The following is a 13,539-nucleotide window of genomic DNA, read 5'->3' as shown; positions in this document are numbered from 1 at the left end:
GTATTCTATACCAATTTATATTGATTTTATGCACAGGTAATTCGATAACCTTAAGACAATAAAATACCTTTTTATGTGCCTGTGACTTTTGGTATTCAAGCACATATTTCTTAGAAGCCTTGCCTATGCCCTTCTGTTCGACTTCTGTTATTTTTATCTACTGTTCTTCTTTCTTTGAAATCAACAAAAGAAAGTTTAAGGCTTTGCCTGGGTAACACGAGCTCAGGCTGACTTTTATGCTACTGAAGCTGACTTTGTCTTAATTTCTGGTTTTGGACTTTGTAGCGAAACTTTTGGTCTAAATTGAGTTTGATAAATAAAAGCCAAAGTACAAAAACAACGCCTACACACAAAAGCCGCCAACAGCTAGGGCTTTGTTGGGTTTTACGGTTCGCGCAAAGGTGCAAATTAAGTGTATTTCCGTCAAATAAAATACTTGTAATGCGTCTAGTTATTCATTTCTTATTTAAACGGCCATTAATATTCATTTAAGTGGCCCGACGACACTTCAAAAACGCAATAACAACAACAATGAGAGCAGCCATAACGGGACTACAATAACAAAGGCACACAAACAAATAAAACACACACACTCGCACACACACGCACACGCACAAAACAATAATAAGGCTGGAGCATATTAAACATATGTGTGCATGTAGTGAGGGCTAAGGGGTAGGGGGTAGGGGGGTTGGGGGGCTGAGACTGACTGCGGCAAATAAATAAAACGATTTGAGACCCACAACGCAAATGTAAATACAAAACAAACCTCAAGGTGCAAAGCAGAGCAATTTATCGAGAAACTGGGCAAAGCGGTTGAGGGGAGCTGCGGGGACTGCTAATCGTAAATTGCGTTCAGCGACAAGAGCACAAAAACAACAACCAAAGCAGAGAGAAGCTTAATCTAGCACGCACACACACTCACGCACGCAGGCAGACACAGCCACACATACACACACACACACAGACGCACGCAGACAGAGCCGCGCACACATAGACAGCCACGCTCACTAATACAGTCGCATTAACGATATAAAAATTGGCACTCAATAAGCATGAGGGCACTTTGGAGGCGAGACGCACACACACTCACACACGCATACATGCTCAGACTTCAAGAGATATTCCTTCAACGTGTGTCTGAGACGTACGACACGTAGGCATCTACCGTTTGTCGCCTTTGGTGAAGGGGGCGTGGCTTCTCTACTTATGCAGAAATACAGTTACAGTATGAAAGACAGTCGGAAAAGATGCTTACAGCATGAGCTTTACGGTATTAGAATATTGCTTTCCATATTTATTTATATACTCGAACTATCTCAGTCAGTATTTAGTGCGCAGTAACACATTTAAGTTAATATTATGGCAACTTGGGCCAGTGTTGCAAGACGGCCTAAACCGGTCCGGCTTGAACCCGGGATTTTTTATGCTACTTGCGGTAAAATGCAACCTTAAATTTTACCCAAATAATTTTTGACCGCGGTTTTCCCACAGGAAGGATGCATTTTAAATTTCCGCCAAATTGAACACAGTTTCCCCTGGGCAATTGCCCAACACGTCTTCATAAAGTTCTTAAGAAGGGCTTAGAAAATAAGTTGACGTCGATCGGATGAAACTTGAAACTTCGCACAAAAAATGTTTGACCCGAATTTTGCACACAGAAGGGTTGGGCTTTTATTAATGCATGAATTTAAGAATTTCAACTTCATATATACTATCTGAAAACAAGCTGAAGCGATTTACGTTTACCCCGGCTTGCAATTAGTTGCGATTAAATTATTAAGGTTCTTTGTTTTTTATGTTCCATGAAGATTGCTGAAATTAGGCACAAACTTTTAAACGATTTGCCTCTTCAGTTTCATTTAATGTGAGAATGTTTTGTGCGTTTCTTAAAGAACTTGTTTTGCAACTTTTTCTGAATTCCAAAATTCATTATAAAGTCCTTCCAGTCATTCATATGACGTTAGACTATTCTCCAACCAGGCCCAGCGAAGATTCGAGTCTCAGAACACAGCAAAGGATTTGCGCTAGGAACTTTCATGTCATATTTTGATTATAATGCAATCTGGCAACATTATTCTTGGTCGAAATTTATGTACAAATATCCTATATAGATATGGTTCAACATTTGCTACCCCCATAACTCGGTCAAATCTCATCCGATTTTCACGAGGTTTGAGTTTTTGTTCACGGCTTGGCCTCTAGATCAATTTGGCCCGTAACAGTTCGATCGGATTTGACACTTCTTTTTAAAGAACTTTGAGGGAATTTATCTCAAACGTACTACGAATAAGCGCTGCGTATACCCGCTAGTTTTACATAGATATTTAAAAATAAAGCTTTGTGAATGTAACTCCTTCCCTAACAAAAAGCGAAGCTTGCTGAATTGTAGTTTTAGCTATGTCACACGTACAAATACCACATATTTCAATTATGTCGAAACTGGCAACTAAATCCAAGTCGATTACCTACCCACAATACGTACGAAAAATACTATTTAATCACACGCCCCATTTAAAGCCTCCAGCCAGCAGATTCCTCACACTGTTCAGGAATCACGCACAAGCCGAAAATCATCACCTGCTGACTTGCACTATATTAAGCTGAAATTACACTCCTCTTGCCACGCCCACCAACAGGCCTAAGCCCTGGGCATGGCCCACACCCTTCCGATTTGGTCGGCGCACTCGAGTTCGAGTCTATTTTAAGCATTTACAAGTTTATTGCCAGCCGGTCAAGTGGTCAAGTCCACAGACCCACATCTTGCCTCCGGCCATGTCCTGGCAACTAGCTCGGAGCCGGGCAGACTCAGAGCTGAGCTCCTTTTTGGGGCAATCACAGCGGGCGGTCTCACAGCGGGTGGTTTATGTGGTCCATGCGTGGCATGGGGCAGCTCCACGATGCTTCATGTGTACCTAATTGCAGGGAAGGGCACAGGGCACAGGGCACAAGCCTCGAATCTGACACCAAGCGAAACCAAAAACAAATAATACTATTCCCTAAAACTAAGCATACGCCTCGTATAACGACTGGCTGACAGTAATTAAGCAAGTCAAAGAGCAGCTGCCACAGCGACGAATAACCCAATTAAATGTAGTGCGCCAGTCACGAGATAATTACTGAGATGAAGTGCACTCCGGCGAGGTAAGCCCAAAGAAGATCCCCAGCAGACGCTCGCCTTGGGCCTTTCACTGAGCTGCCACAGATATCAAAATGCGACATTTGGGATGCTGGCGTTTATTGCTTTAGCACATCAACAAATATAAATATATAAATAGGCAACAAAAAAAAAACCACCGAAGCAATGTAGAGAGCATATAATACAAGTGTTGAAGTGCTCCAGCTCGACTAGGAAATACCCTATGCAGCCGCCAAGCAGCCGAATTAAACATGCTAACTCACTTTAAGGATACAGGAGCATGTAAATGGATGAGGTTCTATATAAAATTATTGACAATTGAAATATTTTATACCATGTTTTAAAATCGATATTTATCGATATTACGAAAAATTAGTTAACAAGCTGGATATACGATATCATGTATATACGAGAATGTATATAAAAATTTCCAAGTCTCTTTAGTTTCCGGGTTCGACTTGCCTACACAGACAGACAGACAGACAGTCAGACAGCTTAATCGACTCAGCTCGTTGTCCTTCTGTTTAATGATAATAGTTTCTTGTGCCTGTCACATACATTTACACAAAACCATTATACCCTCCCTAACGATTTCAATTCCGTTAAGGGTACAAAAATACCAAAAAATTTAGAGAACATATAAAAATAGCTGTTCGTTTACTTCGAGCACGACCCGGATCACAGCTAAAGTGGCATGTGGAGGAGCCACTCAGCTCATAAATTGAGATGCGAGCACACACACACACACACACACACCCACTCATACACACACTCACACAACCGCTGGAAATTCTCGAATTCGCCTAACAATAAAAAGGACATTCGCCTGGATTGTCACATAGTTGCGAGTAGTGCGTTTCAGCTGAAAGCTTGCCATTCAGGATTATGAGTTTAAATTTAATCCTTTTAAGGGTTAAAGTGTTCGAAAAACTAGCACAAGTTTACTTTTGTTTGAGGGTACAAAATTCAAGAAAAATCCTCTAAGCAAACAATTCGCATATCTGCGTATATTTATATAGAACGTTTATTCCTGAACTGATTGATTGATTGATTATCGACGAATGGGCCGCAGGTTCAAATTTGTATTCAATCGGCTCATAACTTACTTTACAAGATCTTTATAGCGTTTTAATAAAAAACGATATTCGGACCTTTTGCATACTCTACCGCCAAGATTGGAAAATGAGCTGACATTTTTCTCAAGAAACGGGTTTGTTTCAATCAGATCAACTTCAATCTCATTTTCAAAGATCTTCATTAAGTAATTACTTATAAATTATTTACTTATAAGTATTTACTTCTGTGCGGAATCGGGTTTTGAAAATTGGAATCACGAGGGAAATCTCATTTTTGATGACATGGAAGCGGAATGGCATTCTAAAGGACTGAATAACTATTAAGACATAAAATCTGATAATATGATAATATATGTTATGTTATAAGTATTAGATATCCTTTTGGGTATCCATTTATAACGTTTCCTTAATAATTTGCATTTGAAAATGTACCTTTTCAAAATTTGTATGGCAGACAACGTATTAGCTAACGATTCGTGGTAAATTCGTGTCTTTGAAATCCTATCTTTGGTCATACTTGTTTTTTTTTGTACCCTGCACTATATAAAGCTAAGAGTAGAAGAAGCACAGTGTGAATCAACTACAGGGTATTCTCGCCTAGTCGGGTATGCTCGACCTGAGCACTTTAAACGCACAATATAGGTTAGGTAGTATATGCTTTTTATGGGCATATTATGCTATTCTGGCACAACAGAGGAGCTCGTATTCTGTATAGCGTGTAAATGGGAATTCCTCACAATATATCCATTTAATGTGACTCGGCATTTTCGGGTTCAACTTAGGCTAAAACTCTGACACTTGCTTAATTAATTTCAAATCCAAGGCGTGTTGCCTTTGCTCAAAATTGGTAATCCCAAAAGTTTTTGGGCGGGAAGTGACGAGCATTGGGCTTATTGAAAGAAACGAAATATGCTGATAAAAATAAATGTGGTTTTTGTTTTAAGACTTATGCGCATCGTCGATTTTATTTGTTTGCCCGCTTTGGGGCAAAAGCAACTGAAGAAAAACCCTTTTCAATCAAATTATTCGCATCAAACGAGACGTTCAATCAACTTTAATACCCTGTACATATTGCAGGTGGTTAAAAAGGGTTTATTGGTTTTATGCAAATGTATGTTACAGGCAGACTCTACCCTAAAATAATCAACATAAATAAAATCAATCAATATAAGAGAGATTGAATGTTTCTAATCGCAACTTGGCGCTGAATACAGGGTATCTACTAGTCGAGCACTCTCGGCTCGAACACACACTTGCTTAAATTGCAGCTGATAAAAAGTGAAGGAGGAAACATTGTCCGGAAAACGGAAGGATACGGAGCTAATGCTTTGTGAGTGGCGTCTTTTATGGTCAGAGATTTAAGAATTGTTCTAATATCAAAAATAATTCTGTGCTTTACAAGTTGTGTGAAATTACAGAAAAGCTTTTAAGATTTGTGCAATGGCTGAGTAAAAGTGAACAACAAATCAAAAAGTATCACTAATATTTTTGAGAACAAAATAAATGTATCCTAAGAGAGGATCAGGGTGAAAAGAAGAGAATGAAGTATGAATATAAAAAAGGGGAAAAACACATCAATATGTCTTGGATGTTATTCAAAATGCATCCAAATTTTATTTCTTTCTTTCCAGCAAAGGAAACCGGTTACAAATATTCTAGTTCCTTAAAGCAGGAGTAAGCTAACTAGTAGAAATCCATAAAATCCATAAAAAAAAACTATTTTCTAAACGTTAAGGGTTGTACGTTCCAATATATAAGCTGAATGTTAAATGTGTCCATGAGTTATTACCTATTAAGATAAGATTGAGTACCAGGGCCACAGCAATAAGCTCTGTATTCCCCTTGCCGCTTTAGTTTAAGCTCAAGTTTATTCAATAAATTGTAGTTTAATAGCTGGCAATTTGTAAAGCAAAATTGAATAAAAGAGAAAAAAAGCTTGGAATTGAAATTGTGCTTAAGATACAAAACTATCTTTTGCGGAGCGAAGCTGTTCTACTCTATGAGCAGAAATGTGATTTTATCTTCTTTCAAATCTATCAGCAGCCGACTTTGTTAACAACTCTAGGTTTACAAATACCTCTCCAATTATTGGCAGCGATAACTCGTTGAGAGCATCAAGTTACGCAAAGCAGAAAAATGGCACAAAGCTAAAGATGACTTTCTTTCGTTATGTGTATATAGAATATTTAAATGCATGAAAAGGAAATTTGTATTAAAAGTTCAAATATTTATATTTAATCAGGTTTGAATTTTGACAATTTCTTGAAACACCTTAATGGCAAGAATCTAAACTGAATACTGAATACTTTACGGGGATTTTGACTTTGTAGCAGATATAATTTGTATTGTTTCAGATCCACATTGTGGCCTCCACAGCCTTTGCTTTTGGTTGTTCTTTACTTTTCCAGTTTACGACGACTTGTGACTAAAATGGTGCACTTTGTCGTTGTTCTTAGCGCCTTTCAACTAGCAGTTGTTACTAAGCCCTCATTCGAAGGCGAAGACGTGGAAGCTGTTTATATGACAAGGGAGAAAAGTTTACAATTGGTTTAACCGTGGTCGTCACAAAACTATTAATGCAAGGGCGTGGCAAATGAATTTCCGCCACAACTTGGGGCCACGAGCTGCCGGATAATGCCAACACATTGTCATCTCATATGGAGTTGGCAGCCGCGTTGACGCCCAGAACAAGTTGGCAGCTCTGATAGCCGGCAACCGCCGGCTTCATTCCGGGAAGCATCCGGGCACAGGGAATCGACGAGTGGCAGCTGGAAAAATGACAAGTCATATCTTGACGTCTGTCGACGCCTCCTTCACAAACTTCAAGTTTGGCCAAGTTTTGCTATGTTCGCGTTGAGAGTAGCTGTTCTTAGTTTGCCTTTCCGCTCGGCTGCAGCCGAAATAATGACAAATTATTTTCGGGGCTCATTTTCCCACTGGAAGACGGTCTATCGTCTGCCCAAGAGAGCGTTTACTACGTGTTTGTGGACTTGCTCTGCTGAGTTTTTTCCAACTTTCCTTCTACTTTTAATAGCATTTGAATTATGATATTTTTTTTGGCGGCATACTTGTCTGGGGGCAAAACACGTTTCATGGACATGTTTACAGGACAATCAAATGTGCATTGAGAAGGTCTTTCGCATAGTTTTCAACTAGTATCACGAACTAAATATGTCTGTTATAAAACATTAGAACATCGACTAATCGACTCATGTATATACAAATATATTCTGTTTATAGTATACAATAGCTGGTATTTAAGCTCTATTTCTAGTGGAAAGTTACATTTTAGATAGATTTTTCAACAAGAAACAAAAGTTGAAGCGACGTCTTAGGCCCGTTGTAGCCTTGTGATGAGGATCACAAAGATCTTTGAAAATAGGTTTGATGTAAACAAAAACAAATATATAATCGATTGGACTATATCTCAGCCCCGTCCTAGCGTATCGGACTATAAGCTCCGAGAATTGAAGCAGAATACAATTAAAAAGTCTTTTAGCAAAGTCTGCAATCGACTATTTCCCCTTTAAAGCTGGAACTGGTTGGGAATTGTAAGCGTCAAGCGTATGAAACAAGTTGTGTTTCTGCATGTTTGTTGGAGTTATATTTTATGACTTTGCCCTGATATGTATGTGTGTGAAAATAAGCATTACAATTGAGAAATATCTTTAAGACTGACGCATTTTTTTTTAGCAAATGCCGAAAAATCTGTTAAAGATATTGTTCCTAAACTTAATTAGATGTTTTTTTGTAATGTAACAATTAGAAATAATCATTATGCACGGCTCCCGACTTAAGAACCAGACCTTCCCTAACAAAATAATTTGAAGGTTGGCTAAAAACCAGCATACTTCAAATGAAACTTTCAAGGCTTAGGAAAAAGAAGTCCTTAAACTTGACGGACCTTTTCACATGCTTGAATGCATTCCAGTGGAAGCCTTGAATGTCGTAGAGTAGTTTTTTTCTGCGGGTTTCTGGGCGCCCAATCTGCCAAAAATTCAGATGCTGACACATCACACACACACACACTACGCACACACAGGGACAATTACTCACACAAAGAAGGCAACTGTCGAGGTCAAAGACACGCACGAAATAAATTGTGTTCTGGCATTCTGTTCATCTTGCGCGGTTACACAAATAGAAAAGATATGAAAACACAAAAAAAAATAAATAAAAAAAAAATAAAGAAATACAGAAATGAGAAAGAAGAAAACTGAAGGCTGACAAAAAAAATGTGAGGAGCAAATTTTTTTCGATTTAAGCTGTAAAAGAAATTGCGCGCGAATCGTCTCAAAGCTGTCAACTTCAGCTGCCGGCAAATAGATTAAAATATTGAAGCTGAAACGGACAACACACACACGCACACACACACTCGCACACACACACATATGAAGATTGGCAGCAAAAAGTTGCATGCGCTGGGCTACAGGTGGGACATGCTGCCCCTTGCCCCTTGCCGCATGCAACAGAGTTTTTTGCACTTGCAACTGAATTGCGAGAGGGTCAGGAAGTTGCCGCACATCATTTGCATATTTCCAATCCATCGTCCTTGTGATGAGCCAACGTTTATGTCACATCCATATCCATATCGACCAACAGCAAATGCCCGCCCGACTCCGGCTCCGAGTCCGACTCTCACTCTGACTGTTGCCCCATTTGAACAGTGCCTGCAAAAATGAATACCCATAAGCATTGCCACCAAAGGTGGCCGAAAAGCCAGAAAGAACTTCTATCTGCGACAAGCCGAAGATTAAATACCCTTACGGACATGTGGCTTTCGTTAGTAGGCATATAATAGAGAACTTTGATTGGATTCCATAGAAGTTTTGTTAAAATATTATAATATTAAAGTTTGGTGAAGACAGAAAAGTTTTCCATAGATAAACCCATTTATCAACTCTTTAGGGCTGCAATACATAGAAGAGAAGTTGAGATACACTTTAACTATTAAATGCCTAATTCCTAAAACAGTTCTAACAAGAACTTGATCGACAGACTATTTTTAAGGCATTTGATGATAAAGTAATCCGATTCGGTCGATTCTGCCTAATATCTAGAGACTAACTTGCATAAAAAAAACAGCCAGACGGACTTGGCAGAATCGGTTCGACTTTCAATATTTATCAAGAATATATATGCGTTACATATTGCGTGACAAAATGTGAATACCCTTCGCAAGGGTATAACTAGCGAATCGTTAACAACTGGCCATCTGCCATCGCTTTCCAGACATTCTTTGCGTCCGTAATTTATCGGACTGCGCAAATATTTGATTTCAGATGGGTTCCAAATCCCGTTGACATTTGAAATTGGAAATGTGATTATGCGCACCTTTTAGGTGAACTCATCGAGCTGGGAGTTGGGAAATGCTTTAAACCCTTAACCTAGTTATTCAGTAAAAAAAAAAACTAGTATAAAATAAGGAGCTCATAAAAGTGACATTAAAATAAAATTGATTTTTTTTTAAATAAATCTTTAGTATTAACAAATATAATTTAAAACTAAAAACATATTTATTATATATACACATATATATATAATTGTATTTAAGGTAATTAAAAATTATCAATTTACTTTATATATCACAACATAACATGACTTCATGTTTTTAACAATATTTTTACTTTTTTTAATCGCACTTTCAAAGCTTCCGTTTCGGACTGTGTCTTGGCTAAGGCCGACGGGAATCAATTTCGTTAAATGTGGAGTAATTCTGGTTTCTTTGCAGTGCATTCGCTAGGTAACAGCTGGGTTGTTGTCTATGCTATTTAAGCCGTTACACATTCAAATATGAGCGTGCCCTGCCAGGACATAATCTGTTCCCAGTTATATAAGAGCATTCCGAATCATGCACTGAGTACATTTTCGACATTCATTATAATTTCTTATATATTTGGTTTGAACAGAATCACGTTTCCTATCTTTCACTAAGGTGTCTCAAATTACATTTAATTTAATTTATTTAATAAACAATATATCAAGCTGGAATGTCGCACAACCCGGCAAGCACTTGACAACCCTATGCAAACGCAGTCACGCGCTGCGGGCCCAGCTTAAAGTTTGCGGCTCCCTCTCTCTCTCTCTCTCTGTCTGTCTCTCACACACTCTCGTTCTCTTTGGGGAGAGCACATGCACTTGTCTTTGGCTAAAACGTGTTTTAGCCGCCGCCGCTTGGCTCGCTCACCGTTAGCTACCATTCTTCAGCTTTAGTTCAATTCGAAACGCGTCTCAGCTTGGTTGTGGCCCACGGTACGTCTTCGACTGCGACTCTTGGCCGGACAGAAATCGTTTTGCGTGTAGCCAAAGCCAAACAACATAGCCGCTGCCTTAGCCGGTGACTGAGTGACTGTGTGTGTGCGAGTGTGTGTAAGTGCCTGAGTGGAGCAAGTGCGTCCGGCGCAACCTTAATGGCCGATCGCTCGATCGGTCGCTCTTGTCGAACGCGGCTCAAATCGGAATTCGGTATTCGGTTCGTTGTCTTGTGTATGCAAAACGCGTAATTTTGCATTACGCTTGATCCAACGTCATAAAAGTCACCAAAACAACGACTCCCTCCCCCTCCTCCACTCCCGTTTTCCTAGCCAACAGTTCAGTCACTCGGTCATTACGGACTGCGAACATTATTGTTGTTAATTTCGAATTTGTTTTGTTGCTGCAAGTTGTCTTTCAACGCTTTTACTTATGTGTGTGTGTGTGTGAGTGTGTGTGTGTGTGTGTGTGGAAAATTTCACTTTGCATTGAAATCAAGTTTGGTTTTAACAACTCGAATCACGCTGTGTGGTCACTGTGCGCGCCTCATTTTGCCTCACTGCACTTGTTGGCCAATTAAAACCAATAAGAATCTTGTCTGTGGGCCGCCAATTGGAAATTAGCATAACGTTTTCCTGGCCCTCTTTCGTTTTAGCTGGCCTCCAATTAGAAACCGCCAAGAATATGCATTAAAAGCTATTAATTAAAAATATTAATTAAAAGCTTGCCCACATAAAACGCCAAGCAATAAGCGAAGGTCGTCCGACAATGGCTCGCTCGCTCTCTCTCTCTCGCTCTCTCTCTCTCTCTCTCTCTGCTCATGCTGGAGGGAGAAGAGTAACATGTTTCACACTTTCTGTCATTCTTTAAAAAATTAGTTATAATAAATGGCTAAAAGCAAATGCCAGCTTAGAAATAGAAATGACAGCAAAAGAAAAATAAACAACAAAAAAATGCTCAAATTGCATTAATGATTCTAAATGAATGAATCTTCAGAATATATATCATAACTCAAGGTCAGGGTTGCCAACATTTTGCACAGATTCCAAGCAACAGGTGAAAATTTGACAGCCACTTTTTCTGTACAAAAGTCTTGAAAGGCAAAGTCCGCAACAAACATATGAAGAAAAATAAAATTTCTATAAAGAAACCTTTTTAAATTTTAACAGTTTTTATAAATGAATCGTTCCAAATTTTTATGTTATCCGCAAATTCTCTAAAAAGCCTTGAACCTTTCGTTAATTTTTGACTTCAAAATGAAATCATAATATTTATAAATTACTTTATAACGGTAACTCATCAATATCTTTTAAATACACAGCAAAAATATATAAAAAAAAAAACCAGTTAAACCTGTAGCTCTTAAAATTTGGTTAAATGTGCTCTAAGCGGCATTTGTGGTAATTAAAAAACAAAATGCAAATACTGAGCTAACAAATGAATTGCTAATAATTTACAAATCGAATGCTAAATACTACGCAAAAGTACAAAAATTACAAGCAGGCACACACAAAATTAATAAACAAAAGCCTTTTGGATAACTCGTAAGCCCAAAAATGCCTGTCAAACCGAAGCGGGCGTCGCTGTCGCTGTCGACGTCGCAGTCGCAGTCGACGCGAACGCGAACGCAACTGTGGAGCAGCCTGCTCAGCTTCTTCATCGTCTTCTGCTGTGTCAGCAGCAGCATAGCACAAGGTGAGTGAGTTTTACGTTTTACATATGGTTTTTATTATATTTTCGTACAAACCACATAACAAGTAGTAGGTAGGTATACAAAAATTCAAATTACATTTTCGAAACTCCCGGCGCTTTTAGTCATAATTTTGTCGCAATTGTTGTTGTTGTTGTTGCTGTTATCTTATTTTTATTTTTGTTTTTGGTGTTATCTTGGCTACGATAATTGTTTTATTCAAAGCAAAGCAGAATACAGAAACAGAAACCTCTGCCGCTGATTCATTTCATGCTAATTTATCTCGATGCTGCCAAGAGATCTTTACAGGCCTCTGCCAGCCGGAGCCGGAACTTAGTCGAGGTCTGCTTAGTGAACAGCCTCAAGAAGAAGAAGCAGACGATATGACACAATAAATGCGTGATCAAAATTAAAAGGTTAAACGAAAAGAATTGCCGACATTTGTCACGAAGAAGTTGAAAAACGGAAAGAAAATAACCAATAATAAACCCAAATAAAAATACAACACGTACTTCCGTAGTTGACGTTTAACTGTTCACAGTTTAGCAGAATTTTCAATTTTCGGAGCCATGTTTATTTATACAGAGACAACAACAGCTGTCAAACTTATGTTAAGCCCAGCTTTAAATAAATACTAAATACTAAAATACACACTTCGTACCATACATACATACATACATATGTATTTGTGTATTTACGTAATTATGTGTACGTATGCATGTGTATGTAAATACTGACTTACCTAAATATTTGCCCCTTGCAAGTTACTGTTGATTCGCACTTTTTCGGCAACCTTTTACGATTGTTGTAATAAGATGACTTCGCTTTTTAAGTGTGTTATAATGTCAATGTGTCAATAAAATCATTGTCACCCTGGGTGCAAGCGTCTTATCTTAACGGTTAAATTCGAATGCAGTATATAGAAGTTCTTATGCCGAATCACAGAATGTGCAAATAAACTTATGTATATATAAAAATACACAAGCAACTGCACCAACTCACGCACTTTTAACGTTTCCCGCTCACAACGAGACTTAACTGTTTGCTTGAGTGTTTGTCTGCACTTGTCGTAATTTTGTCTCCCTTTTTCTTTGTATACTTTTCTTAGGGATGCCACCTAGGCGCCAGAAATCCGGTGTTGTAAACTGTTTACAATTAATCGATGTGCAATCAATATCGATTAGAAATATCGAACATATTTTCCGTTCCTGTTGAGATTCGAATATAGTGCGAGAGGAAAGTTTCAATGGGTTAATAAACTGTTAATTTTATTACATAAAATATTAAAAGTAATCATATACTCTCTGTTAGTATATGCTCATTACATAAATCTATATATTGAAAAACTGATTATAACCATATTAAATCAATTGAAAACAAAG

The 13,539-nt window shown here is 38.4% G+C and overlaps 1 long non-coding RNA gene across 1 annotated transcript in view; it reads right to left on the bottom strand.

Moving 5' to 3' along the window:
• The window catches only part of LOC115764803, a 39,546-nt gene extending 26,248 nt beyond the window's left edge, over window positions 1-13,298 (bottom strand). Inside the window, exon 1 of the long non-coding RNA XR_004018045.1 lies at window positions 12,900-13,298. This is a non-coding gene — a long non-coding RNA (uncharacterized LOC115764803). The remainder of the gene's footprint in view (window positions 1-12,899) is intronic.
• Window positions 13,299-13,539: the final 241 nt, after the last annotated feature.

The sequence above is a fragment of the Drosophila novamexicana genome, unplaced genomic scaffold, assembly GCF_003285875.2.
Source record: "Drosophila novamexicana strain 15010-1031.04,08,12 unplaced genomic scaffold, DnovRS2.1 tig00000008-arrow-pilon, whole genome shotgun sequence".
Taxonomy (NCBI): Eukaryota; Metazoa; Arthropoda; class Insecta; order Diptera; family Drosophilidae; genus Drosophila; species Drosophila novamexicana.
This window is presented reverse-complemented; position numbering and strand designations above follow the sequence as displayed.